The sequence below is a fragment of the Chroicocephalus ridibundus genome, chromosome 24 (assembly GCF_963924245.1).
Source record: "Chroicocephalus ridibundus chromosome 24, bChrRid1.1, whole genome shotgun sequence".
NCBI lineage: Eukaryota > Metazoa > Chordata > Aves > Charadriiformes > Laridae > Chroicocephalus > Chroicocephalus ridibundus.
In genome coordinates this window covers 2,787,499-2,812,613 of record NC_086307.1, presented here as the reverse complement: position 1 = coordinate 2,812,613, position 25,115 = coordinate 2,787,499, and the positions used below count along the sequence as shown (strand labels likewise).

The window sequence follows — 25,115 nt, the reverse complement described above, 5'->3', positions numbered from 1 at the left end:
GGCTCCCTTTGCAGGCAAAGGGGAGGAGAAGGCTCTTCTGGGGGCTCTTCATCACGGCTAAAAGTAGATATTTGATGTGCACTTCTAATCTGGATAAGCTGAATCCCTCAGGTAGGGGCTGCAGGAGAAGCAGGATTTGGCCCCCACCTGGGTAATGAGGAGGACATGCCCCACTTCTCCTGTAAGGCCCAATGTGACACCAAGGCAGATTGAATTAACAGCTGTGTCCTCGCCATGTTTTAATCTGACTGGAGTCGGTTCTTTTGGAAAATAGCAATGTTGACACTGCTCCGTGTAGATGTGGGGCATATTTGCAACGGGGAGCTGTATTTTAGGAAGCAATGCCTTGAAGAGGCTGTAGGAGGCTTTGAAAGAGGAAACCTACTGGGACTGTTTCTGGTATAATATGGCAGTTGAAAAAACAAGCATTATCTTGGGCCTTATAAACAGGGAATGATCAAAGGAGGTATAAAAGAACACTTCTATTACTCATTAAAGCATTACGGAGACCCTCTGGGGTTCTGTGTTGGTTCAGGTAGCTGTTGGAGCACGGCGTGTTCTCATGCTATGAACAACCTAGAAGTTGTTCTATGTTCTGCAACGTACAAACTGTTCAAAACGTGCCTGGAAGTTTTCTAGGAGACCTGCAGAACTTGCGGCTTGAGCAAAAAACCATCTAGAGAGCTGTGTTATTCTGCTACGTGGAGAGGCAGAGCGGGCTAAGTAAATTTTTTTGAGCTTTTTCTCGTCTTAAAATCCCGTTTCTGGTCCAACACAACATCAGGTGTTTTCCCTCCAGTGCATTGCAGCTGTGTTTGTGTCGTTTGCTCTTAGCCAGAGACTCTACTAAATCCAGCGACTCCGGGCAGCGCGCTGGAATCTCTGAAAAGGGACTGGGAGTTGTAGGTGCTGGCTCCGGAGTGGGCACCGGGTTAGGTGGACATAGATGGGATTACTCCGCTCCAGGGCGGATCAGAGCCTATCAACATAAGGGAAACGGCCACGTTCACCTTAAATCCCATTGACTGAGTTGAAGGAGCTGGTTAAATTGGGCTTTAAAGTAGCAGAACGAGGGAGGTGAAAACGCGCATCTCCAGACTCGATGGTGAACAGATCTCAGGTCTGCGGCAGGAGGAAACCTCCAAAGCTGTCGCGCTACTGCCTGGGACCGGCATTTTTCCAGCAGGAGCTGACATATGTTAATACAAATGTAGATGAAAGCTTCAGATTTAATGGAGCTTTTCAGAGGCATAATTGTGTTCCCTTGATTTTCAGGAAGAGATGGGAACTTTACTGCCACTTCTGCCACTGAAAGTCTTCCCCACCTCTGTGCCCACAGTCCCCTCCGTAGCAGCCTCCAGGAGTTCATCTGTGCTCTTGGCACTTACACGATGAGGAAATTGGCCAGCGTTTCCATATTAGCAATCAACTTTCCAGGGATGTTGCATGTATTTTCCAGCAAGGGATGGAACAGCATCAGCAACCTTTTTATCCGCCAGGCCAGGGCTGCGATTCTGCAGTAGGAAGGACCAGACATTGTTTAAAAAGCCTCAGACGAGAGCTTGCCGAGTCCAAACTCCCGGAGAGGCCGTTCCTCCGGCGCAGGAGCTCGGTGTTCAGACCATGTCCTGGCGCTTGGCCCTCTTGTCTTGTCCCTGCTGGGATGTTTTGGCAGGACACGGTGGCTGCTGCCACCACACGGGGCTGCACCTTGTCCCAGCCGTTCCCTCCGACGGCCCCAGTGTCACACCAGCAGGCGAGTGGGCAGACTGGGCAGAGGCGGGGGGGCCGGGTGGGGTGGCAGTGCTGCTCTGAAGGCGCTCGTCCCGCTTGGTCTAGCTTCTTGGCATCGTGATGGACCACCGGCGACTTTGGCGTCCATCATCCCGGCTTTATGGCCCCGTTCCCTTGGTGAAGCTGAGCTCGGGGTCGCTTAGTGGGGGCTGTCACACAGGGAAGGGAAACGGGGACAAAGCGCTCAGATATGGCCACCTGGAACGGTGGGTGAATTGGGGTTGAGGTGATCCGGCGTGTTTGACGGCCCTCGCGGTGGCTCAGGGATGGCAAGTGCCAGGTGCCCGGCGGTGACCTTATTTCCAGTGACGCTCGCCCGGTGGTATCTCTCCTGGACACACATTGTGTTTGCATCGTCAGGAAGATGCACTTTAAATATGTATTAATTGGGCTTGGTTAATTCATCGGGAAGTTTGCTTTAAAAGCAAATAGAACCAGTGAGCAGCTATAATGCCAGGAAACAGGTAAACTTTTTTTTCCCCTGAACAAACCAGGCGGATGAGGCAAAAAAAAAAATAACCTTGCCTGAGGTGCAAGCGTTCAGCATTTGGTGATGGCTGCACCTGATGGTTATCACATCACCAGCCAAACTGCTAAATAATGGGGGGTTTTTTTGTGGTGGTCACACAGGAAGACCCCTGTGGCCGCACACGTTCCCCCATCCTTGAAATTTGCTGTCCAAGACCATTGCGGGGCTATCGGTGACTCTGGAACAGTTATTCCCTCAGCCCGCAGTCGGGTCTAGTTTGCTGTTGCTTTGGCATCTTTCAAATGCAAAATGCACCGAAGGGGGGGAAAAAAAAATAATAAAAATAAAGTCACTGCGCTCTGGCAGACGCCTGCGGGTCTGTAAAACCCATCCTGAGCCTTGCAGCGCTGGCGCAACCCTGCAGCAGAGCGAGCGTGTCGGGGCTGGAGGAGCTGCGGTCGCAGCCCCGGCACGGAGGTGGAACGGGAGGAGACGGAGCATCTCGAAGGTCACCAGGTCCCTCTGGCGCTGCTGCCACCCTGGGCTGCCAGCCCGTGGCTCCTGCTAGTCGCCAGCAGGCTGGGAGACAGGTAACCCTGCGGTTCAGCCTGCTTTAGCCTTTTTTTTGGTCTTTCACGCCAGCCTGCTCCTCCCTGGTAACTGCTCGCCCTCCTTTGTTCCTGAACCGTATTTCTCACCACGTCGTCAAGCGCGCTCAGCAAGACGGAGGAAAGCGTTCCCTTTCAAACACAAACTCCCGGGACAACCCTGGCCTTTTTTGTTCCTTTTTTTTTTTTTCTTTTTTCTTTTTTTTTTTCTGTGCTCGTTTTCATGCTGGGAGAGCAGTTTTTCCAGCCAGCCTAGCTTTGGAAATGGCCGGAGCCTTCGACATGTGCGGAATGAGCAATGTCGGAGCTTCGGGGCTCAGCCTGGAGGACCTTGGGCTGGATGGATGGACGGACGGACGGACGCCAGGCTGGAGGACCTGTGAGCAGGCAGATAGTCTCAAAGGGCTCGTTTTGGGGAGAGAGCATGGCTTTGAAGGGAATATAGGCTTTCCAGAGGTGGATTTTGAGTTGGAGACGTGCTGAGGCTTTGGGTTTGGAGGAAAACTATTTCCTTCATCTCTTGGTGCCTGTGCTTTGAATCTGGGAAACAGCCCGTGTCCAGCGTCGGTCATTCATTCAGTGAGACCCAGACTCCGTAGCTCAGTAAACGAGCTGGTCTGAGCACTGACAGCACCCACCGCGACGGGGGGCACCTGGCTGTCGAATCCTGCTGGCTTCCCAGATCCGTCTCTTCACTGTGGTTTGTCCAGACAAAAGGTTTTGAGCAAGTTGGAAAAACCCTGTGAGATTCCTGGGCATTTCACAGCCCTCAGCATCCTCTGGCCCCTTTACTGGAGGTGAAACCCTGAAATTAGGAGAGGCTCAAGATCGTACGGCTGTGAGACTCCTAGGAACGATTTATAGTACAGGGACCATAAATCCTGCTCTGCTCAGATGTAATAAGAAAGGATCCCTCTTCCCATTTCCTGAATTCATTAGAGACGAGTGAATCTGCATTAGAACAACAACAACAAAATCTCCGTAGCGGATCAGAAAGGCAACATTTCTATACCCGAAACTAAATCTCAAACCAAAACTGAGACGAGCAAAGGGGATGCCAGGCACCGGGACCTGGCTTAAAGCCATACGGAGTCACAGGCGTCCGAGATGGGTCTCGGGCAGGAAGAACTTGGTGCTCTCTGCCAGCCCCGTGGTTGTAAATACTTATCAACGCTTATAAATACTGAAAGGGGGGGTGGCAGGAGGATGGGGCCAGGCTCTTCTCAGTGGTGCCCGGGGACAGGACAAGAGGTAACGGGCACAAACTTGAACATGGGAAGTTCCACCTCAACACGAGGAGGAACTTCTTGACGTTGAGGGTGGCAGAGCCCTGGCAGAGGCTGCCCAGGGAGGTGGGGGAGTCTCCGTCTCTGGAGACATCCCAAACCCGCCTGGACGCGTCCCTGTGCCACCTGCTGTGGGTGACCCTGCTCTGGCCGGGGGTTGGAGGAGGTGATCTCCAGAGGGCCCTTCCCACCCTGTGATTCTTTGATTTCAGCAGCCCGCTAAGGCTGTGGGAGATGGGTCGGTTCCCGTCTCCTGCGGAGGGTCAGAAGGCACCCAGCTACTGCTGCTGTCCTGCAAGTGCTTCCCGAGCTTTTCTTCAGAACCGTGAGGCTGGAGCAGAAGTTGTTTTTTTTTTTTCTTTTTTTTTTTTTTTTAATGGAATGGGGATTCCTGCCTCGCCGGCAGCGCTGGGGACGCGTGGGGCTGAGCTGGGACGCAGCTCTGGCTGTCGGCAGCGGTCCTTCACCAAACCCGGGAGACGGGGACACCACCGGAGGCCACCTCTTCCACTTCCCGGGGGGCGGCTGGTTCCCGGGATGGCAGCACCCACCCAGGAAGTCGCCTAATCCCTCCCGCCCTCCGTGCGAGCAGCGGCGCTGCAAGGGGAAGAGGATGAGGGCCTTTTTCAAGGTTACAAGCCTCTTGTTTTTGGACGCGTTTCCCTACGGCTGGAGCGGACCCAGGCTGCGAGCTGTTGAAGTTTTAGGCCCTTTGTTTGTTTAATTGAAGTGCTGTTTGTTTTTGATCACAGGCATTAGATAGGCGCTTCCTCTGCAGGCAGGAAGCAGTGATTTCCTGTTCGTTCCCCGGCCAACTCTCACTGCGCAGGAAACCTCGCTCTGCTGAGTGTTCACTTTTCGTGCAACATTTTTGGAAGGTCTTTCGTGGTGTTGTTTTGTTTTCTCCTTTTTGTTGTTTTTTTTTTTTTTTCCTCCCCCCCTCTTATTCCCCCACCCCCGCGCGGTGCTGGTGGTGTTGGGTCTCCGTAGGAAGGATGCGCAGAGACAGCCCCGAGTCAACGCGGGCCGGGCCGAGGGCGCTGGATGATGCTGTTTGCTGGAAATCAGTTCCGTTTAGGCTGAAATCTGTTGGGGAGGCCCAAAACGCCGCGAGGACAGTTGCTGCGCTCTCTTCGCGCCACCGCCGAGCCTCCTGCTGCTCAACACCTTTGGTTTTGACAGTCGTTTGACGATAGTGATGTGTTACTGCGGGCAGCTCACGTGTATCTTCCTCGGGCTTTGGTGGACCCTGCTCAGTGCAGATCCGCATCTGCAAGCACCCGATTCCTTTGCGAGGCTCGCCTTGTTTTGTTGATGTGTGCCTTGTAGTGAAATTTATTTTCTTTTTCTTTTTTTTTTTTTTTTTTTAACTGGGGACTATTTCATTTACTGGCGCGGGAGGTGTATTTGTAACAGGTCATTTAAACATCTTGCCCAGTATCACATAAAGACTCGGCACGTGAGCACGGAGTTAAAACCGAGACCTGGATCAAATCTGCCAGGTTTGCCCGCTCGCTTGCTGGCTGCGCTGGAAGGACGGTCCTCTGAGGATGCAGCAGGTGAAAATTTTATTACCAATTAAATCCGTGATGGATTGCTCTTCGGGCCTCTGCCCGCCGTGGCTGAAATGGATGGCGGTTCCCAGCCGCTCTGTAAGCGCAGGCAGCTCATTTCTCATCTCTGCGACACCCCACCGGCTCTCGTCCCTCCTTGGCTACAACCGCCTGTCCCGGGCAGGCCCACGAAGCATCAGAGAGGAGTCGGGGATGGGGCTCGAGCTCGTGCTTCACACCAGCATTGGTGTTTCTGGGCTGGAAAAGAGACGCTTACGCTTTTCTGCCCTGTCGCAGAAAGGCGGAACAGCGGTTCCTCGGCAGCTCCGTGCACGCGGGGATGTTTTCCCTCAGCGTGTTTGTCCTGGTAGCATCTAGGAGCTAACCCAGACAGGGCTTCAGCGCCATGCCCAGAGGTGAAGCGCTGCGGTATCAGACGGCTCCAGCCACAGGAAGCCCGGACAGACGGACGGACACCGCTGCATGAGAGCTTTCAACTGCCCCCCGGCGACAGATGCCGACCGTCAGGGCCGCGCATACTTGTCTGCCCTGAGTTTTTAATTATTTTGCTGTTGTAAAGGGGCTCCCCTGCAGGGAGGGAATTTGTGATGGGAAGGAGAGCGGCTGTAGGAACAAAGCAGGGAGAGGAATGGCAGGGGAAGGGGGAGCAGGGCAGCTCGGAGCCCTGGAGGCGAAGGGCAGGGGGATTAATCCTGCGGATACACGGGGGGAGAAGCCGGTGGGGTATTTTAGCCAGTGTTGTGCAAGAGCAGCCGGCTGGGGCCACTCAGTCGCAGGGGGATGAAAGGCCGCGGGGATGCGCGGAGGGATGGGAACGGTTCAGCCGTGGCTCGTACTCGGGGCCATCCAGGGAAAACACTGCCCGGGCTGCTCTCATGCAGCCCTGGCCCTCGGTGCGAGCGTCCCCCGCCATCTCAGCCCCCTCTCCCTCCTCGTTCCTGGAGAGCTCTCCATTCCCCAGGCCCCTTCCCATCATTGCACGTCGGTGACATCATTGCCGGTTGCCATGGAAAAACCAGGTTGTCCAAAACACGACCCCTTGGCCTCATCCCATGTGTGTCAGGAAATGAAGGTTTTATAGTAGATCTCTGCAATGGAGCAGAAACAGCCGGAGCAGGAACCGCAGCCCGGGGACGGGCGAACGACCCACCCTCGTCGCGGGCTGCCCGGCGCGCGACTCCCCGGTGGCCTCTCCCACGGGGAAAGGGGGAGCTGTTTCTTGGGGTTGCAAAGCTGATTTATGTCTCCTGAGTTATTTCTGGGCTGCTGAGCTTTCTGCTTTGGTCTGAAACGCCCCGGAGGAGAGGTGACCTGAAGCATTTAAGCCGATGCCCGGGGAGAAGACAGAAAGTCTGCGTGAGGCGCTGAGCAGCGGCAGAAAATGGGAGAAAAAGGTCCGTAGGGGGCGGGTGGAGCAGTTGGAGATGATCAAGTGCATCTCCCACCTCAGCTTCGGGCTCACGCCGCCTTCGGAGGGGCTGTGATGCGCAGAGAGAAGAGCAAAGGGAGTCTTGGCCACGGAAATTTTCCTAAAGCCAGCAGAAACTGTCCCAGAACCGATGATTACCAAAGGCCTCACAGACGCTGTGGGGGCTTTGGAAAGGAAACGTCAGGTGTTGTCCCGTGGCAGGGACGGGACGCCGCTGTTAAAGGCAGCCTTTGTTCGGGCAGGAATTACAACCAGACTCTCTTCTCTCCCGCAATGTTTGGGAGTGGAGGTGTTTTCCCGAGGGGGAGCTGGAAGCCTGGATCCTCCAAAACCGGGCCAGGGAAAGCACGAGGTGTCCTGCCCTGACCGCAAAGCCGGCCTGGATCCACTCAGGAGGAGCAGAAAAAGCTCCCGTGAACACCTGAAGCAGCCGGTGGCTTTGCCAACCCCGGCTTCAAACTTCCCTTCCAAGCTTGCGGCGGGGCCAGCCTTCAGATCGTCACCCGGGCTCGGACGTGCGTCACCTCGGATGCAACGGCTCCGTGGCAGCTTGGGCTTTGACACGGTTTGTCTTGCCCCTGCCCTTCCTGCTCTCAGTTTGGCTGGGAAACGAAAATGCTGCTTCTCTTGCTGTTCCCAGACGAGAGCGGCTGCGGACGGACGAGCTGCGACGTTGAGAGTCTGAGACCCGAAGAGCCTCGAGATCTCGCCGTCTCACGTCGCCGCATCCCCCGCGGGCGTGCGCGTGTGTCTGCACACACGTGTGCGCGGCTGTGCACGCTTGCGGCGTCCTGGTCGGCGTGTGCCCGCGCACACCGCAGCCCTCAGCGCGAGGGAAGTACATAACAAGAAGAAAATGACCCCCGAACAGCAGCGTGGCCTGAATCTGGTTTCCACTCCCTGCTTCAAGCTCATCTCGATCCTGGAGGCTTTTTCCAGCCACGCTGTCCCCCTTGAACCAGCCCCCCCTCCCCCAGAAAACAGCGGTGATGCGCCGGTTAAACAGCACGCTCGTTCGGGCGATGCGCTGGAAAATAAAAAGTTGGAGCCTTTCGGTTTCGCATACCCCATCCGGGGGCACGGTGCCGGCACCGAGCGTGGAAAGTGCCTGCGTGACTTGTTTTGGTCTCACTTGGCTTGATGACTTGCCAACGCCGCAGTCAAATTACCCCGGCAAACAACCGCACGAGCCGGCTCGGGCTCAGAAACGGGGCTGGCAGCGACACGGCCCCGACCCGGCGGTGCCGGCCGAGTCGCTGCACCGGGCTGTGGGCTCCCCCCAGCTCGCGGTGGGTGTTTCGGTGTTAAAAATAGACTCCAGATTTCGGTTAAGTAAATGCGGAGGCCGGGAGCAAGAGAGCTGTTTATCAATGCCAGGGTTTCCCCTGAGACGCTGAAATGAGTCAGATAAGAGACGGGCACAACCGTGCACATGCCCTACTTCACCGGTGACGCTGCTCCGCGCACGGGCCGTTCTGGGGAACTTTTTCTACGTGCCTCGGTGCCTCGGAGCCGCAGTCCCTATGGATGCTCGGTATGACTCATGTTCCTACCAGATTTAGATATTTCACAGCATCCTACCCTCGGCCCCTTTTGAAAACATTGCTCTCTGCCATCCATCCGTCGTGCCTCAGCCGTGAAAGAGTTATTTTCTAACCTGGCTCGATTCCTGCTTGTCTTTTGAGCTCGCCGAAGGGGCAGCAGGGGAGGCGGGAGCGGTGGGGGTGGCAGCGGAGCACAGGCGTCCTGAGCGGACCCGCACGTCTGCAAGGCACCATCCTCCACTGGCATCGCTCACGGGGCCAGGACGGCGTCACCCCGGCTTTCCTACCACGTGCAAAAATAGTGCTTCCACGTGGAGGTCGCATAACTTGAACTCCGTAATCCTTGAATGTTGGAGAAGCAGGAGTGAGGATGTCACTGTCCCCAAGGATTTCGCTGTCCCTGCTGCCCCGGCGGCTGGGCTCCCACGTGCAGGGGCGTTTGCAGGTAGCAAAGTCTGTGGTCTGGAAATGCTGCGGGGGGGGGTGTCCCAGGTTCTTTCAGCTGAACGAGCGCTGGTAAGGTCTGGTTGTAGGAACAAAACTGCTGCTGCGAAGTTTTCTTGGGCTCCCAAATGTTAGAGGGTGGAAAATGGGGATAAACCGCTAATGGGGTAAACAGAGTGTTTGTGACTGGTCTTATATTGGGACGTTTATAGCAGCTGTAAAGCGAGGAGACCTGCTCCGTCCCTGGGGAGCCGCACAGTGTCATTACTGCTGTCTGAGGAAAGGGAAATCCAGTGAGACCCGTGTGTCCATCCCGGGGCTTGGAGCACACTGGCACCGCTGGGAATGAAGCGGCACCTTGTTGGTGCTGCTTGTAGGACCTCTGTTGATGTGCGTCATCCAGTGATGCCTGAACGTAAAGACATGGGACATTGTGTGTTGCCTTTCCACTGTCTCCTGACAGTCATCAAGGCGCTGGCCCGTGTTTTCATGGGGCTGCAGGCTCGTCTTGGTCACACCGACCCTGTGTTGTCCTCTGCCTGGTACCAGCTTCCCTGGGGGTGATGGAGACTTAGCTGCAGGCTCTGCCCCGGCGCTGAGACACGTGGGCCATGTCTTTCATAGAAGCATGGAATCATCTGGGTTAGGAGGGACCTTTAATATCATTGAGTCCAAGCATCAACCCAACACTGCCCAAACCACCACTGACCCACGTCCCTCAGCGCCACGTCTGCCCGGCTTTTAAACACCTCCAGGGATGGCATGTAGGGATTGGAGTGATAGGACGAGGGGGAGTGATTTTAAACTGGAAGAGGGAGATTTAGGTGAGATATCGGGAAGAAATTCTTGGCTGTGAGCGTGGTGAGCCCCTGGCCCAGGTTGCCCAGAGAAGCTGTGGCTGCCCCATCCCTGGAGGGGTTCAAGGCCAGGTTGGCCGGGGCTTGGAGCAACCTGGGCTGGTGGGAGGTGTCCCTGCCCAGGGCAGGGGGTGGCACTGGGTGGGCTTTAAGGTCCCTTCCCACCCAAACCATTCTGTGGTTCTATGGTGATTCCACCACTTCCCTGGGTTGGAAGGGACCTTTCAGATCATGGAGTCCAACCATCAACCCAACGCTGCCCAAACCATCACTGACCCACGTCCCTCAGCACCGCGTCTGCCCGGCTTTTAAACACCTCCAGGGATGGCGACTCCACCACTGCCCTGGCCAGCCTGTTCCGATGTTTGACAACCCTTTCGGTGAAGGAATCCTAATACCCATCCTAAACCTCCCCTGGCGCAACTTGAGGCCGTTTCCTCTTGTCCCATGGCCTGTTCCTTGGGAGAAGAGACTGACCCCCCGCTGGCTACCCACTCCTTTCAGGGAGTTGCAGAGACCGAGAAGGTCTCTCCTCAGCCCCCTTCTCTCCAGGCTGAACCCCCCCAGCTCCCTCAGCCGCTCCTCACAAGGCCTGTGCTCCAGACCCCTCGCCAGCTCTGCTGCCCTTCTCTGGACCCGCTCCAGCCCCTCGATGTCTTTCTTGGCGTGAGGGGCCCAAAACTGAACAGAACCCGGGGTTCGAGTCACCCCAGGCCGGTGATTGTGCACAGGGGCAGCAGCGTGCTGCCGCTTTCAGCAAAATCACTTGGTTGCGGGGATTCTGAGGTTGGAGGAGTCCCTTGTCTCAGCCCCACGGGGAGGGGGACAGGGCTGAAGCCACCCCAAGGCTCCAGCCTTTCCTGTCCTGTGCCCCTGCACCTCCCGAGTCCCATCCCAGGCACCCAGAGACCCCTGGCACCACCCAGACCCCAATGCCTTTGTGTCCCTGAAGCGGCGCATCTGCACACATGGAGGTTTCCGATGCTCCAGAGCCCTTTTCCCACGGTGACAACATTTTCAAAAACAGCAGCTGGGGCCTCAAAAGATTGCCCAAAACTCGTTTTTCAGAGGGGGTGGCACAGGCGACGACCAGCCTCCAGATAAACCTTGATGCAGAGGAGATGCAGAGCCAAACCCTGGCGCGGGCAGCATCCCACGGGCAGCATCCCACGGGCAGCATCCCAAACGTCCCAGCCTGGCACTGGCTGGGGAAATGGGCTTGGCGAGGGGTGGGCTGAGGGGCCAGGTCTCGTGATTTAATCGAGGGCACTTTTTCATGGCTAATACCTCGCTCGCCTGCGCAGCAGCGGCTTCCTGTTTGACTCACACCTGACGGCCCCGCTGCGTACGCCGGGGCCTCTCGCGCTTGCAAGCAACTGAATGGGGCTGTTTACAATTAGAGAACATGGGATTCCCAGAAAGAAGCTCAGACCGGACATCCTGAAGCGAAATACCCCAGGCGTCACCGGCTAAAAATAACCGTAGCAGAACAGTCACCAAACAAACAGCGCGTTAACACCGCGCTCACATGTGTCCCATGGCACGGGGGGCAGGCGGAGGGGCACCAAAGCCCCGGCTTTCCCTACCACTGTGGGGGTTTTCGGGCACAACGTAGTGCCACAAAGGCTGGTGGCTGCCACTTGCAGGGGTTTCTCTTTGTTTCTGGCGTATTCAGTGGGAGGGGGGAGTAAGGCAAGGGTTAAAATATAAAAAAAAACCCCAAATTTCAGCCAGAAATGGCTGGTGGAAATCAGTTTGGCCCGTGGGCTGGGAGAAGCTGTGGAGGACGGGAAGCGAAGCAGGAACAGCCTCCTCGAGGATGGGGACTTTGCCGGTCGGCTCCAGACCTGGAGCTGGTTTCTGGGGGCTGAGTGGCCTGTCTCCTCCCGGCCGGCTCCGGGGGGATGCCGAACTCCCTCAGGGAGCGGCGCGAGCTGCTGCGTCTCATCCGATGTCTGTTTTGGGAACGCGTCTCCCACTGGGACGCCCTGCTTGGGCTCACAGGGGTTTTTATAGGAAATGCTGACGATAGCCAGGAGGAACCAGCCCCGTGGCACCGTTCAGCTCCCCGTGGACGGCGGAGTGGTGGCAGCCGCAGGGTGGTCTCAGTAACTCTGCTGTGCATTTCCGAGTGGGGTCCCGCTGTGGTTTGCCAGTTACACCCCCAGGATAAGCAAGTGCCTGACTCAAGAGCCTTTTCCCAGCCTTTTTCGGGGACAGCACCAATAAAGCGGCCGCAGGGACAGATTGCAGGTGACAAAGGGCCGACAGCGCTCGCTAATGCCGTATGAAATTTTCCAGGAGCTGAGTCAGAGCTGGGGAAAGGGAAGGTGCTGCAGCGCCTGGTCCTTGGAGCAGGGTCAGAAAATGGGGACGTGAGGGTGCTGGTGGCGGGACCAACCTCGGCTGGAGCTGAGCTGCGCGTTGCGGTAGCCCCGGCACGAAGCAGCGAGCTGCTGGCTCGGCACCTCCTCCCCCAGCGCTCGGGGCTTGGGGAAGAGACAATAGGATGGATCAGAGCAAAAGGGCACGGAGAAGATCATAAAGGCTCAGCCCAAGAGCCCTATTCTCCAGCCACCCTCTCTCTAACAGAGATTTCGGGAGATAGGGGTCCCGCTAAAAGGCACTTACGCAATAGGTTGCCAGAGAGGAAGTTTCTCTTTAACCCCAGGCAGTTAGTGGTTGATTTATGTCCTGCAGCTTTAGATTTTATAAGTTACAGGGGGTGTTGCATAAGAAGATAATTTGACCCTACATTTCTTATAAACTTTTTCTGTTGGGGAACATCTACTCTTTTATCCGGCTCTTGCATGCCCGATACCTTGATGATGCGCGGGGAAGGAAAATTGTATGGCTGAAGTTCTCTTGCTCATGACAGTGAATCCCCGAGTTCCCTCAGAGGCAGGATTTGGGTCTTCCCGAGCTTTACCCACTTTTCCCGCCCACTTTTCCTTGCTGGTTGTGTCCCCCCCTCAAAATAATAGAGGTTACGTTGCTGCGTGCGCCCTGAATGTCTTCTGCTCTCTTCGGGTACTGAGTTATAGTTGATCTTAAGCAATAAATAGAGCAGCGGGGAATACGCCGGGAGTGGAGAGGGGGGGATTGGACTGCTGTGGACAATTTTGCACCACGTTGCTTAGTTCACGGTGGACTGACTTACTGGACTTAATGGCCCCGGGGACCATTTCCAGTCCCACGGTCCTTCTCGGGTAAGAGCTGTCGCTTAGCGGGAGTCGCTTCATTTCATGGCAGGGGAGACAGGCAGAAGTCTTCTGCCTCGTGGAAACTTCACTCCGGCTCTCTCCCAATTTGCCATTTGCCTTTAACCTAAAACAAAAGTTATTTAGACTAAAAGCGCACATTAGCGATTTGTGAACAGAAGGCCAATTACAGGGAGAAAACTAATTTCCAGCGGCGTGGTGGGGGAAAGACACTGCTGCATTGTCTGAGCCGCGGTGTCCTTCCCAGCAGAAGAACCGGTCCAGGTTCTCTGCCTCCAGCTATTTCGGATGACGATAGTTTGTGAACTCGCCCTCTTGTTCTCGGCCTCCTCCTTGGAGTCCCGCCACGGGCTGTCTCGCTGCTGCGGCGGCAGCAATACCTCCAGGCCTTCCCCTCGACAGCCGCCCGTGGAAAAGCCTTCGTCTGCTCAGCGGAGACCCGGCTCCTCCATCTGCTCCCGACCAGCGCAAGGGCAGAGCCGCATCCCAGCGGGGATGGCTGCGGAAACGGCCAGCCCGCGGTAAAGGTTACGCTGGAGGGACGGGCTGCCGAGCACGGGGAGGGTGACGTCGGTGCTCTGAGGTGCCGAACTGAGAACTGGGGCGATTCCTGCTTTTGTTATAGACTCCCCCAGTGCCCTTGAGCAAGCCCGTTACCCGCCTGGGCATCGGCTCGCCCCGCTTGCAGAGCGGGGGGGGGCACAGCGTCTCCTTTCTCTTTTCGTCTGCCTTGTTAATTGGGACCGGCCCTTCGTTCGCGTGGGTGTCTGCTGCCTTTGGAAATCTGAGCTTTAGGTTGTAAATTCTCGAAGGGAGGGATTTTTCCCTTCCTGGGTGAGTGTGGGTGGCTCCGAAGCCGCTCCAATTTTAGTCTCCCCGCACCACCCAGATATAAAACTGGGCATCTTGCTGCATCTGCTCCCGGGATATTCATTGTCCGGGAATCCCCGGGTGACCAATTATGCCAGCGGGAGCATTCATGGAAACAGGCCGTTTTCCACGACGGCTCAAAGTGTTTGCAAAAGGTTGGTAGAGTCCCAAGAGCTTCTGGCAGCTTCATTTTATTTTGAAACCAGTTGGCCCCCAGCTGGGTGTGAGAGTAAAATGAAAGGATGCGAGATAAACCCACTTGTGCGAGAGAGTGAGCCGCTGCCCGAGGCAGCGCAGCATCAGAGGTCGTCATTCTGAAACCGAGCATGGAAACTGCACCGAGAAGAAAGCTAGAGAGCAGGGCTGGGGCTCCTTGCCACACACGGTGCAGACCACACTAAAGAGCTGCTCTGCCTGGGGACTGTCACATGCACCGGGGCAAAAGAGAGACGGAAACCTAAAGGGCAGCAGGCAGCTCCGGCCGGGCAGATGAGCACCGACAACAAAGGTACTCCCATCCTCTCTGGGCTACTCTCGTCCAACCCAGCTTTTGTGTTTAAATGTGTCTTTGGGCTTTCTTTGTCCTCCGCTCTTTGCTGAACGTCTCTGCCGTGTTGCTGTGGTTGCCACCGTCGCTCAATGGGTGGTTTTAGGCGTCCGCTGGCCTGGGCTGCTCGGGAGGACGGGAAGGTGTGGAGGTGGAGGGGAGCGAATGGCGAGGTACGGAGAAGAGGAGGCTCCGATGGGTTGTTAAAGTGTGTGTTTGCGTCTTGTTTGCTGCCGAGCGAGCTGCCAGCCTGCTCGAGAGCCTGGGTACCGTTCATCAGGAAATACGGTCGGTGTGTGCCGTGTTCGTAGCTCCGGTGCCTTGTGATACCCAGACCATACCCTGCCCAAGGGCACACACGGAGTTAGGGATTTTTAGTCCTGTTGACCCATTTTTGTGTGGTGCGTACTGTGTTATTCCCGACTGCTCCTGCCTGGATAGCCTCAGGTCAGCATCTCCATCCCCTCAGCTGGCGCAGCCTCCTGTGTTTTAAGTAGCTGAGAGATTAGCCCCTCCGTCAGCCTCTGCTACGGCTGATACAGGGGCCGTAGCAATGGGCTTAATACAGAGGATCTCCTGGTGGACATCGGCCAGGAAGGCAGTGGCCGACAGGGCAGGTAGTTCCTGCTCGTGTTCGCCATCGGTCGTTCACCATGGAGCACGTGGATCTCCTCGCAGGTGGGAATAGCTGCCCGCTTTCAGGCGAGACAGGCATTGCCTTGGGCGTAGCGTGGTAGAAAGCAGCACTGGCTCTCGCGGGACACCAGAGCCCTCCAATTTCTAGGCTAGATGCTCAGCTACAGGTTTTCACCTTCAAAACGTGAAGTTCTCATTGCTGCTCCTCAAGAACCTCCTGTGTGTACCACACTGTGGACACCGTGTTGCCGTATGGCCCGTAGCCTGGACGGCTTTAATGGATGTGAGCTAACCTGGCGCTCTAGCTCTGTGGTGCTAAACCGTGGTGATACACAATAACTGCAGCATTTGCTTACGTTACATGAATGACTTATTCTCCATACGCCAGCAGTCGCCTCGCAGAGCCCTGACCTGGACCAAGTGATTGGAGCCAGGACACGGGGAAGGAGCATCTCTCCACTTCCTTCATCCCAGGACGGGTATTACAGCTCTTCTCTCTTCTCTTGCCACCCCCGGCACTTTCTTGCTCTCTTTCTGTGAATAGGTTGGAAAATTTCATCAAGATCAAAATGTGCAGGTCATGACACCACGGTTAGGAGGAGGGAAGCTGTGATGGAAGAACTTGTTTTGTTCTACCTCAAAAGTGCTGAAACTGGTGTAACGCTCCCACAGCCCGGCCTGGGAATTTCCAGCTCAAACCAACTGGTTTTTGATGCTCTGGGTTGTAGAGAGGGCTGAGCACGTGCTCTGGGTGCCCTAGTTGTTTCAGAAACCAGGATGCAAAGTGGGAGAACTGGCACTCTATGTAGATCTACAGGCATCTGACATGACTTTTGGATGGTTGACCTTGGCAGCAACTGTGCGCCAAGCACCTCATCTCCTGGCGTTGGGGAGGATACTGAGAAATGAAGGAGAGGGAGAGGACACAGCACTAAGGGAAACTGAGCCCTACGCATGATGGGACGTTGGTGAGAAGTGGCGAAGAAAGTGGAGAAGCTTCATAGGCCTTGAGCAGCAGGTAGACTTTCAATCCCAGGGCTCCTACAACCACTTCCAGGCCAAGAAAGCACCTTTAGGGCTGTTCTCTACAGCTGGAGACAGCATCACCTGATCTTGGTCAACAATTAGTGCAAATTAGAGTCAATTAGAGTCAGTTAGCAAGGAGTAGGAGAGAGATATAGCCGACCTTGTCCTCTTTCACCCACTCTTTCCTCTGTTGCTTTCCTCTTATATTAAAGACTCATCAGTTACGAGCTCTGGTTTGGGGTTGTCTTTGTTCCCCGCCTACGGCAGTGAGGCCAAGTGCTTCTTTGGAGGAGAGAAGGAAGGAACGGGGTGAGAAAAGCAGCTAGAGGTGCTCGCAAGGCGAATGCCAAAGTGCTGCAAGCCACCAAGGATGTTCCAGGGTAAGTGAAGGCTTCAAGGAAAGCTGCAGGGGACACGATGAGCAAAAGGTAGCTGCTTAAAGATCCTTTCGTATTAGCAGTCGTGAGCACTTTTTAACAGGCTGCACTTGAGTTACCAGATGCTGGTGCAACCCATTGGACAGGAGTGCAGTCCCGAAACTTTTGAAGGACCCTGGTTTTAGGTAAGAACTTGAAACAAGAGGCTCTCACGCGGCATCTATAACAGGTTTGATTGTGCTGAGTCTGATGGGCGCTTCTGGAGGGCTTGTGAGTCTGTAGTTCACGGACTGCTGTAATGGGGACCAGAGGTGAGACCTTGTGGGGGAAAAAACAAAACCTTGGGGGGGTGTCTCTATTCAGGCAGTAAAACTCTGAATAGGGACAAGAGAGAACTGGCCGGGTCTTGGGCTTTGGTGGGGAAATGAGGCGATGCTGCTGGGTGGGTGGTCGGTCTGTAAGTGACAGCCTGAGGTGAGAAAAACAGGGAAAAAGTGAAAACCCCAGGGATGGGACTGTGAAAATGCAAACAGGGGGTTGATAAGAAGCGGCTGGGAAGGCTTCACGCAGCAGGAGCGAGCGCAGGCACCCAGGGCAGAGCTGCTTCCCTCGCAGGGAGGAAAACTGCAAATGCCTTCAAGTAATGACTGAAAATACCTAAAATAAGCTGAGTTTATGTATTCTGCATGCTGGTGAAGGCACAGTGGCTGGGCTGTTGTACTTGATGTCATTAAAACCACCTTACTTACAAGAAGTAAAGTGAGGAAGCCTGGTGGTTAAAGCTTGCACCACACGGATGGGGTCATTCTCACCATGGGTGTTCGTGAGCTCTGTATCAAAAACCTGAAAGATCCCTAAAAGGGTAAAAGGCCCCTTTGACTGTTTCTTGACGGGCCGATATCCCGTGTGTCAGAGAAAGCCCTTCTGGGGCTGAGCGTGAGCTTGGAGCTTTGAGCTGACCTTGGGCAAAGAAAACCTGAAAAGAAGCAAGACTTGACAAATAAAAGCTCCTTTGGTGGCGATTTCAGAACTTTACGCCCAGTCGACAAATAAAAGCTCCTTTGGTGGCGATTTCAGAACTTTATGCCCGGTCCACGCTCACCTGGTCTTTCTCTGTGTTTCCTGGGAAATAGGGATATGAGATAAATTGTGCCTGGCAGTTAGAAAAAGCCTCACTGGCGAACCTTGCCCTGAAATCGCAGGGAGAGCCGAACCCTGCAGCGATGGCAGAGAATGAGCCACATCTCATTATTAGGAGGCTGACGGGGTGGTGGTGTCTTTTTTTTTTTTTTTTTTAACCAAAACAGGATGATTTCCAACCAATTACTTTGAATCTGAAGGATGAGTAATTGCGTGGTCATGGGGATGGTGAGGTTACAATTGTTAAAAGGAAGCCTTAAAAAATTGTTGAGTGTCGTGTTCAAAGCTCACACGAGGGCAGCACCCATGTAACGGGGACCACAATGTGCTGAAACGTTGCTCAATGAAACCTCAAGCTCGACTGCTTATTGTATGAGCTTTGGTTTTCAAAAATAGCTCTATTGGAAACATTCACGTCCATCACGGGCAACTGCAGCGGAGAAGGTCGGGAGTGACAATCCGGGGGGGTGCGTTGGAGATGGGAGTGTGCACGGGCAGGATTTTCTGCTCCTTGCCTTTGGCATAGCTCTGTAGGAGAGGAAAAGAAACCTTCAGCTGTTGGCGAGAGGAGGTGGAGGGGAAACGGACCTTGAGTCAAAGCTGAAGAGGCTACGAAGGGCTCGGGGAGCGGCGGTGGGAAGGGCTCGGAGGCAGCACGGGGCTGCAGCCCGGGACCTGCTCCCAAGCTTGGCTGAGACCTCCTGGTGTGTTTTGTCCCATAGGGAAAGTGGTCCTTGAAGAGGCTGGGGAGAATGATGAAGAGGGTTTTGGTGGGATCAGCTGATGTCTGTCCCAAGAAAAAAATCACAGGCATCTGTCTGGCTGTAATGCCTCTCCCAGAGCCTCCTTTCTCCAACTTTTATTTACTTCCCTTGTAGGATAAAACCCATTAGAGTTATTAGCTCCATTTCCAAGATGCCATCAACCACAACTGAAGCCACGGCTTAGCCAGCAAAGTGTTGAAGTCTCTCCCGGAAACTCTCCGGGAGGAAGGGAGCTGGTCAGAGACAGGTTTGGGTCCCTGCCAGCTGCTGCAGAGCAGCCTCTGCCATCTCCTGGCCACCCTCCCTTCCAGCCCCTGGCCAGGGGACATGCACACCTTGGGTTGTCCTCTCACTCTCCTGGGATTCCTGTGATCTCTCGTGTGAGCAGTGCTGGGCTGCTCCTTTAGACATCCTGGCTTGCTCCTCTTGGCTCTGCTGGCGTCTGCCTCCGTCCTACCCCATCACGGGGGGTTTTCACCAGCACCTCCGGAGCACTTTGTGTAGCTGCACCCAGAAATCCTCCCTGATCCTGCCATGGCTGGCCCATGTCACAGCTCCAGGAGGAAACCCAAGCCATAAGGGTTCTCCCCACACTCAGAGGTTTTGTCTTTGCCCCCACCTTCTACCATTGCTGGAAGCTGCTTTGAGCAATGTTACTGTGGAGAAGGCCTCCTTTGGGAAGGCAGTGACATGGGCTTGTCCTGGAAGAAGGGAGGGCTGAGCCCAGGAGGTAGTCCAGCGTGGGCTGTGAGTTGGCGGGGGAGTCTCCAGCAGACCTGGCCCATCTGCTGTGGCATCCAGAGGGCTGGGAGGCTGTGGAAAGGCTGCCAGCAGCGCTGCCAAGCATGAAATGGAAACATGACCCCAACCTGAGTGCAAAACTCCTCTTCGCTTGGAGGTCTGGACACTTCTGCGGTGGGGCTGACACCTCGGTCCTGCTTGTGGTGGCCCTGGGGAGCTGATGGTGCCAGGAGGCTCGCTGGCAGTGCCACATCGGCCAGCATGAGCTGTTCTTCTCAACAGTCTCCCTCACAAGGGACATCTGGATGAGTTAAAAGCAGAAGCCACCAGGACTGGCCTGGCTGTGGGTAGGATGTGGTTGCTCAGCAGCCTCTGGGTGCATCCTTGCCCTGAGGGTTTTAGACATCTCCATCCTCACAACTCTTAATATTTGCCTCTTTGGTCTCCCTAGCTCTCTGCATGTGCTCATTCTGCATTTGTCAGAGGTCAGTTTGGGCTCCTCTGTGGCTTTCAGAGGCGCTGAGCTATTGACAGAAGTTTTGGTGTCAGACCTTGTGGGACTGGCCTTGAGAAGAGGAGAGCCGGTGCCCAAACTGACTTCAGAAAGTGGGCTGGTTGAGTGTAAGAAACTCCTGGGGTACCCAGGCTGTCAGGTTTCTTTGCTTCACTGTATTCGTCTTGGATCAGGCACTTTTCTTCTTGGACTGCGAGCTCTGGATGTTTCTGACCATGCTGCAAGGGCATCTGTACGAGTGTCTGTGTCCACTTGGTGGCACTGCGTCTTGGGTCCTGCAGATGAGGTGCCTGACCCGCTTTTGGAAGATGCTTTGGGATCCTCAGGTTAGGTTATGCTCCAGGCAGTGACCTGGCGTCAGTCGTAGTGGTGATGCTCCGGGTACCCGTGCTGCAGGACCGCTCTGCAGCGATGCTGCCTGCGCTGGTGCACGGCAGGAGGAGCAACGAGCACGGATTGAAATAAGAGAGTTTCTGGCTGGATGCGAGGAGGAACCTGTTCCCTATGAGGACAGTTAAGCATCGGAATAGGTTGTGCAGGCTCCATCCTTGAGCCTTTCATAGAATCATAGAATCTTCATGGTTGGAAAGGACCTTTGAGATCATCGAGTCCAACCATACAAACCCCTACAGTCTCTGCCACTAGAGCATGCTCTGAAGTGCCAAATCTAGATGTTTCTTAAATACCTCGAGGGATGGTGACTCAACCCCCTCCCTGGGCAGGCTGGTCCAGTGCCTGACCACTCTTTCAGTAAAGTCATTCTTCCTAATATCTAACCTAAACCTCCCCTGCCGCAGCTTCAGACCATTTCCTCTGGTCCTGTCATTATCCACCTGGGAGAAGAGGCCACCACCCACCTCTCCCCACCCTCCTTTCAGGTGGTTGTAGAGGGCAATGAGGTCTCCCCTCAGCCTCCTCTTCTCCAAGCTAAACATGCCCAGCTCCCTCAGCCTCTCCTCGTATGACTTGGTCTCCAGACCAAGTTTTTTGGTTTCAAAACCAAAGCCCCAAGCAACCTGCTATGATCTCATAGCTGTCCTTGTGTCAAGCCGGAGGCTGAACTAGAGACCTCCAGAAGTCCTTTCCAGCTTGAATTATCCTATGACAACTCTTCTGGCCGTAGTAGGAACTTTGCTGCTTGTGCTCTCGTGTCTCAGCCCATCTGCTGGCAGCAGCTGGCATGTCCTCCTCCCACCCACCTCCTTGACCATCAGGGTGTCCAGCTCCTGGCTTTCTCAGCGTGTCTCTCGGCAAGCTCTGAGCACGATACAAACCGTTCCATGTCTCCCCTTTGCGCTGCTGACGTCTTCAACGGCGAATCGGCACCAAGGAGCTGTGCGTCGCCTCCAGCCTTTGCAGACGGGCTGGGAGCTGAGGTCATAGCTTGCTGGGTGGAAAGATTTACTCGCACGGTTGTTCCTGATGTGTTTTTTTGAGCCTTTTTGAAAGGCAGGAATCCACCTTCCCCTGCAGACCCGCCTAGTCTGGTGGCGTGGCTGCATTGCTAAGTCTGGAGACACCTCTCTGGCCATCCAGATAGACCCTGTCCAGGAAGGGGACAGTGCGGTCGCTGTCACAAAGCTTTAAAACATATTGGTCTTCCCTCTCTACCCCAATTCGACCTCACGGTGAATTCTGTCCCAGGACTGGAGCACTTGGCTGAGCTCCGCGTTCTTATTGATAAGAGAGCAGGTATTGATTCAAGCTGTTGAATTGATGGAGAAAGTACCTTGCCCCTGGATGGATTATAACCACCCCAAAGTGCTCCTGATTATTGCAACCTGCTTGTCTCCACGAGGATCTTGTTTTACTGTTGGACAAGAAAGATCCTTCTGTGCTGAGAAATATTGCCCCTGGCAAGCGCCTCTGATGGCGGTTTGTTCATGCCGTAACCTTCCCCTGGACGCACACAGAGCTCTTCAGCCTCTCGCTACACGGCAGGACATACGGACCCCGAATCTTTGCTGACCTGCTGTGCTGTTTTACCACCCTTCTCCAAGGGCAGGTGCCAGAGCCAGGGTCCCTCCTTGTGCCTTCAGAGGTGCGTTAGGCTTTGAGGGGGCCAAACGCGTAGACGTGACAGTGGGACTTTCCTGAAGGTGTGAATTCATCTCGCCTGCCTTTAGATGTCTTCACCTGAGCATCACTTTAAAGCCGACAGAGAGGAACAGCTTTTCTAGGGTGTGAGTCATCTGGGCTATTTTGGAGATGAGCCGTACCTGCTCGGCCCAGGGATTTCACGCGTGGTTTTTCACTGGCGTGACTGATACGGAGCCCACAGAAAGTTGCCCTCCTGGGTCACTTGGGTTGTGTTTTCTATCAGCCAGCCAAGCTGATGGCTTGGCAAGGTGGTAGCTGCAGATCAATATTTCCTGTTTCTGACTGGCTTGATGAGAAAATCACAACCGCCTGGGTCAGGTTAAGAAACTGCCGTTTCTCTTTTGGCAGCCGCTGCCAAGTTTACTTAAACTCCGGTGGTTCCTGCGCCCAGGCTCTGAGGAGCTTCAGGCCAGGGTGCAACTGCCTTTTTTTTTGTGCCGTGACAGTCAAAGATCTGCCTTATTTATCTGAAACGTTTGGAGAGGAAAAGCCACCCGCGGAGCCCCGGGAGCCGCCCAAACCCCCTCTCTGCTGGGGAACCCTCTGGGTTTTGCTGGGGCCGGGGGAGGGGAGGTGGGGAGGGCAGGACCCGCAGCAGTGGCACCCCCGGGCCCTTCCCAGCCGGCTTTAAGCCCTGAGCGAGCCCACGCGTTAACCTGTGGAGCGCAGGATGCTCGGGTGGTCCCCAAACCCACCCTGAGGGGAGAAGAAGAGCCAGTTTTTCGGTGTAGGCGCAGGACGGGCTGGCAGCGGGGACCCGGGGTGGCCTCTGAACCGGTTTCCGAGGGGGTCATGCCATAACAGGGGGGTGACAGCCTCTGATGCCAACGCTCCCAGCGGCTCCGAGCAGTGCCCAGAGCGTGCCAGAGGCTTTTGTTCATTCTCCTGGTGTTTAGGAAAACACAGTTTTGCCGGCTATTATTTCTTTATCTGGATACAAACCCTCTGGGCATTTTAAAGGGAAATAAACGGTTTCCAGTCACTCAGGTGGTGACATTTGCAAACCGCCGTAAACTTTCTACGGCCCCTCTCTGTGAAACTGTTTGTTCTGAGCTTCTCTAATGAAAAAGACGAGGAAGAGCAGGTACGCATGGATACATGCAACAGGCTTTCATGTGATCGCCACGCTGGAGTTGCTTTTAAGGGTGTATTAAAAAGGGAGAAGGCTATAGAAACTCCTCTGCAAGTTGGGCTGTGCCTTGCTTTGCAGGGAGGGAACCCGCCGGCGTGTCTCTGTGCTCGCAAATCCCATCGGAGAGGCTTGAAATTGGGGCTGCAGATTTGGCACCGGGCTGTAAGGGAGACGAGGAGGCCACCGAGTCACTGCATTCGCTGCCGGAGTCGGGAGAGGGCGTGCGGCGTGGGGCCGCGGCCGGGCTTTGCTGCAGAAACATTTAGTCAACTCGAAGGCTGTTTCGAAAGCTAAATTCAGAGCTGCTCCAGCTCCTTCCCCAGCCCATTGTTGTGGTTTTACAATCACATTTTCCTGTTTTTAAAACAAATGTTTTTCTCTCCCCTGGGGCTGTACGCGAGCCCCGCAGGAGCAGCGGGGGAAGGTGGCCGCGGGGCTATGTCGTGCCCGGGGGGCTGCGGACCTGGATCAAACCCAGCACCCCCCCGGCATCGCCCCTTCCCTCTAATTGCCGTTCGCTTTGCGCAACGGGCGGCAGCGCTGACAGCAAAGGGAGGGTGAAACAGGCAGGCAGAAGCGTGATTATTCTTTATTTTTAAATATTGTTTTTTAAAGGCGATGGTTCCTCTTTACTGTGCTGTGGTTTCACGCTCAGCAGCAGGATGGTGAAGGTATTTTGGTGGGTCTTATTCAAGGAGAGTCTATTTAAAACCAGCTTCTGGGCTGCTGAGCAAATAGATGCCATTGTTCAGTTAAAAGCACAGGCGGAGGACGGGGCTTGTGGGGAAAGGGGTTGGCTGGTGGCAGCCCCTTGAGGGCTTCTGTCCCTTTGGCTGGTGGGTGCTGGGAGGTCTCTGAGGGTCCTCAGTCCCAGCTGAATCCGTACGGAGGGTGGACCCACCGCAGTGTATGCAGAGGCGGTGCAAGACAAGGGCCTGCAGAGGAGGAAAAACTATTTTTTTTTGTTGTTGGAAGGGACCTTAAAGCCTACCCAGTGCCACCCCCTGCCCTGGGCAGGGACACCTCCCACCAGCCCAGGTTGCTCCAAGCCCCGTCCCACCTGGCCTTGAACCCCTCCAGGGATGGGGCAGCCACAGCTTCTCTGGGCAACCTGCAACAGGGGCTCACCACCCTTATTGTAAAAAATATCTTCCTTATATCTAGTGTGAATCTCCCCTCTTCCAGTCCAAAACCATTCCCCCTCGTCCTGTGGCTCCCCTCCCTGATCAAGAATCCCTCTATTTATTATATGAGTTCCCGTGTGCAGAGTGTCTGCACGCTCCCAGCGTTTTGCGTTTAAATATGAAGAGTTTTACATCTATGGAAGTCAAGAAGTTCAAACGCTGAGCGGTAGCTCTACTGAGCTGCTCCATCCCTGCCCAGCATTTCCAGGCAGGGTGCAACCGGGGCCAAAACTGCACTGGGAGTGGGCTAACGCTTGCCCAGCGTAGCCAGGACCTGCTTAGCCCTTGCTCTGGTCCTGCTTCCTTCACTCGTACAGCCGAGACCATGAGCTAGGAAACACAAACCAGCGTGCCCAGCGCGTATCCCGTGGACCCGATCCATCGCCTGTTTTAGCCGAAGCACTGCCTGGCGCCTCCTCCCCAGCCCAGCCGCGCGTTGCCCAACGCGGGGTGTGAGTTGCCGCTCGCTCTCGTATGGTACATCAGCAAATAAAAAAGGCATCAAGCGCTCTTGTGCCCAAGTCAGCAACTCGCCCGCCTGCGTGCTGGGTCAGCCGGTCCCGCCGCGGCCGACAGGATTGACAGGTTGGCCCCAAACCCTCCTCAGCATCCCAAATTCAGTCGCTGGCAGAGGAGTAATGGGGAGGGGGAAAAAAAGATTTGGGATAGAAATGTAGGAGGTGGGAGGAATGCTTTAATCCCTGCTTGTGCGTTCTTATGGTTTGGGAAGGCGACAACAATTTATTGTTGTTTAGACAATTATTCTCTCACCTGATGACCCCCCACACACACCTGGGAAGGGGAATTGCAGAAAAACAAGGATAGATGAGGGCTGAAAAATAAACAGATTTAATGGGA

General features: G+C 55.1%; 1 protein-coding gene across 3 annotated transcripts in view; it reads left to right on the top strand.

Annotated features, from left to right (window-relative positions):
- HDAC7 (histone deacetylase 7) overlaps positions 1-25,115 on the top strand; it is a 100,799-nt gene that overhangs the window by 10,234 nt on the left and 65,450 nt on the right. The gene's annotated exons all lie outside the window — the stretch shown is intronic.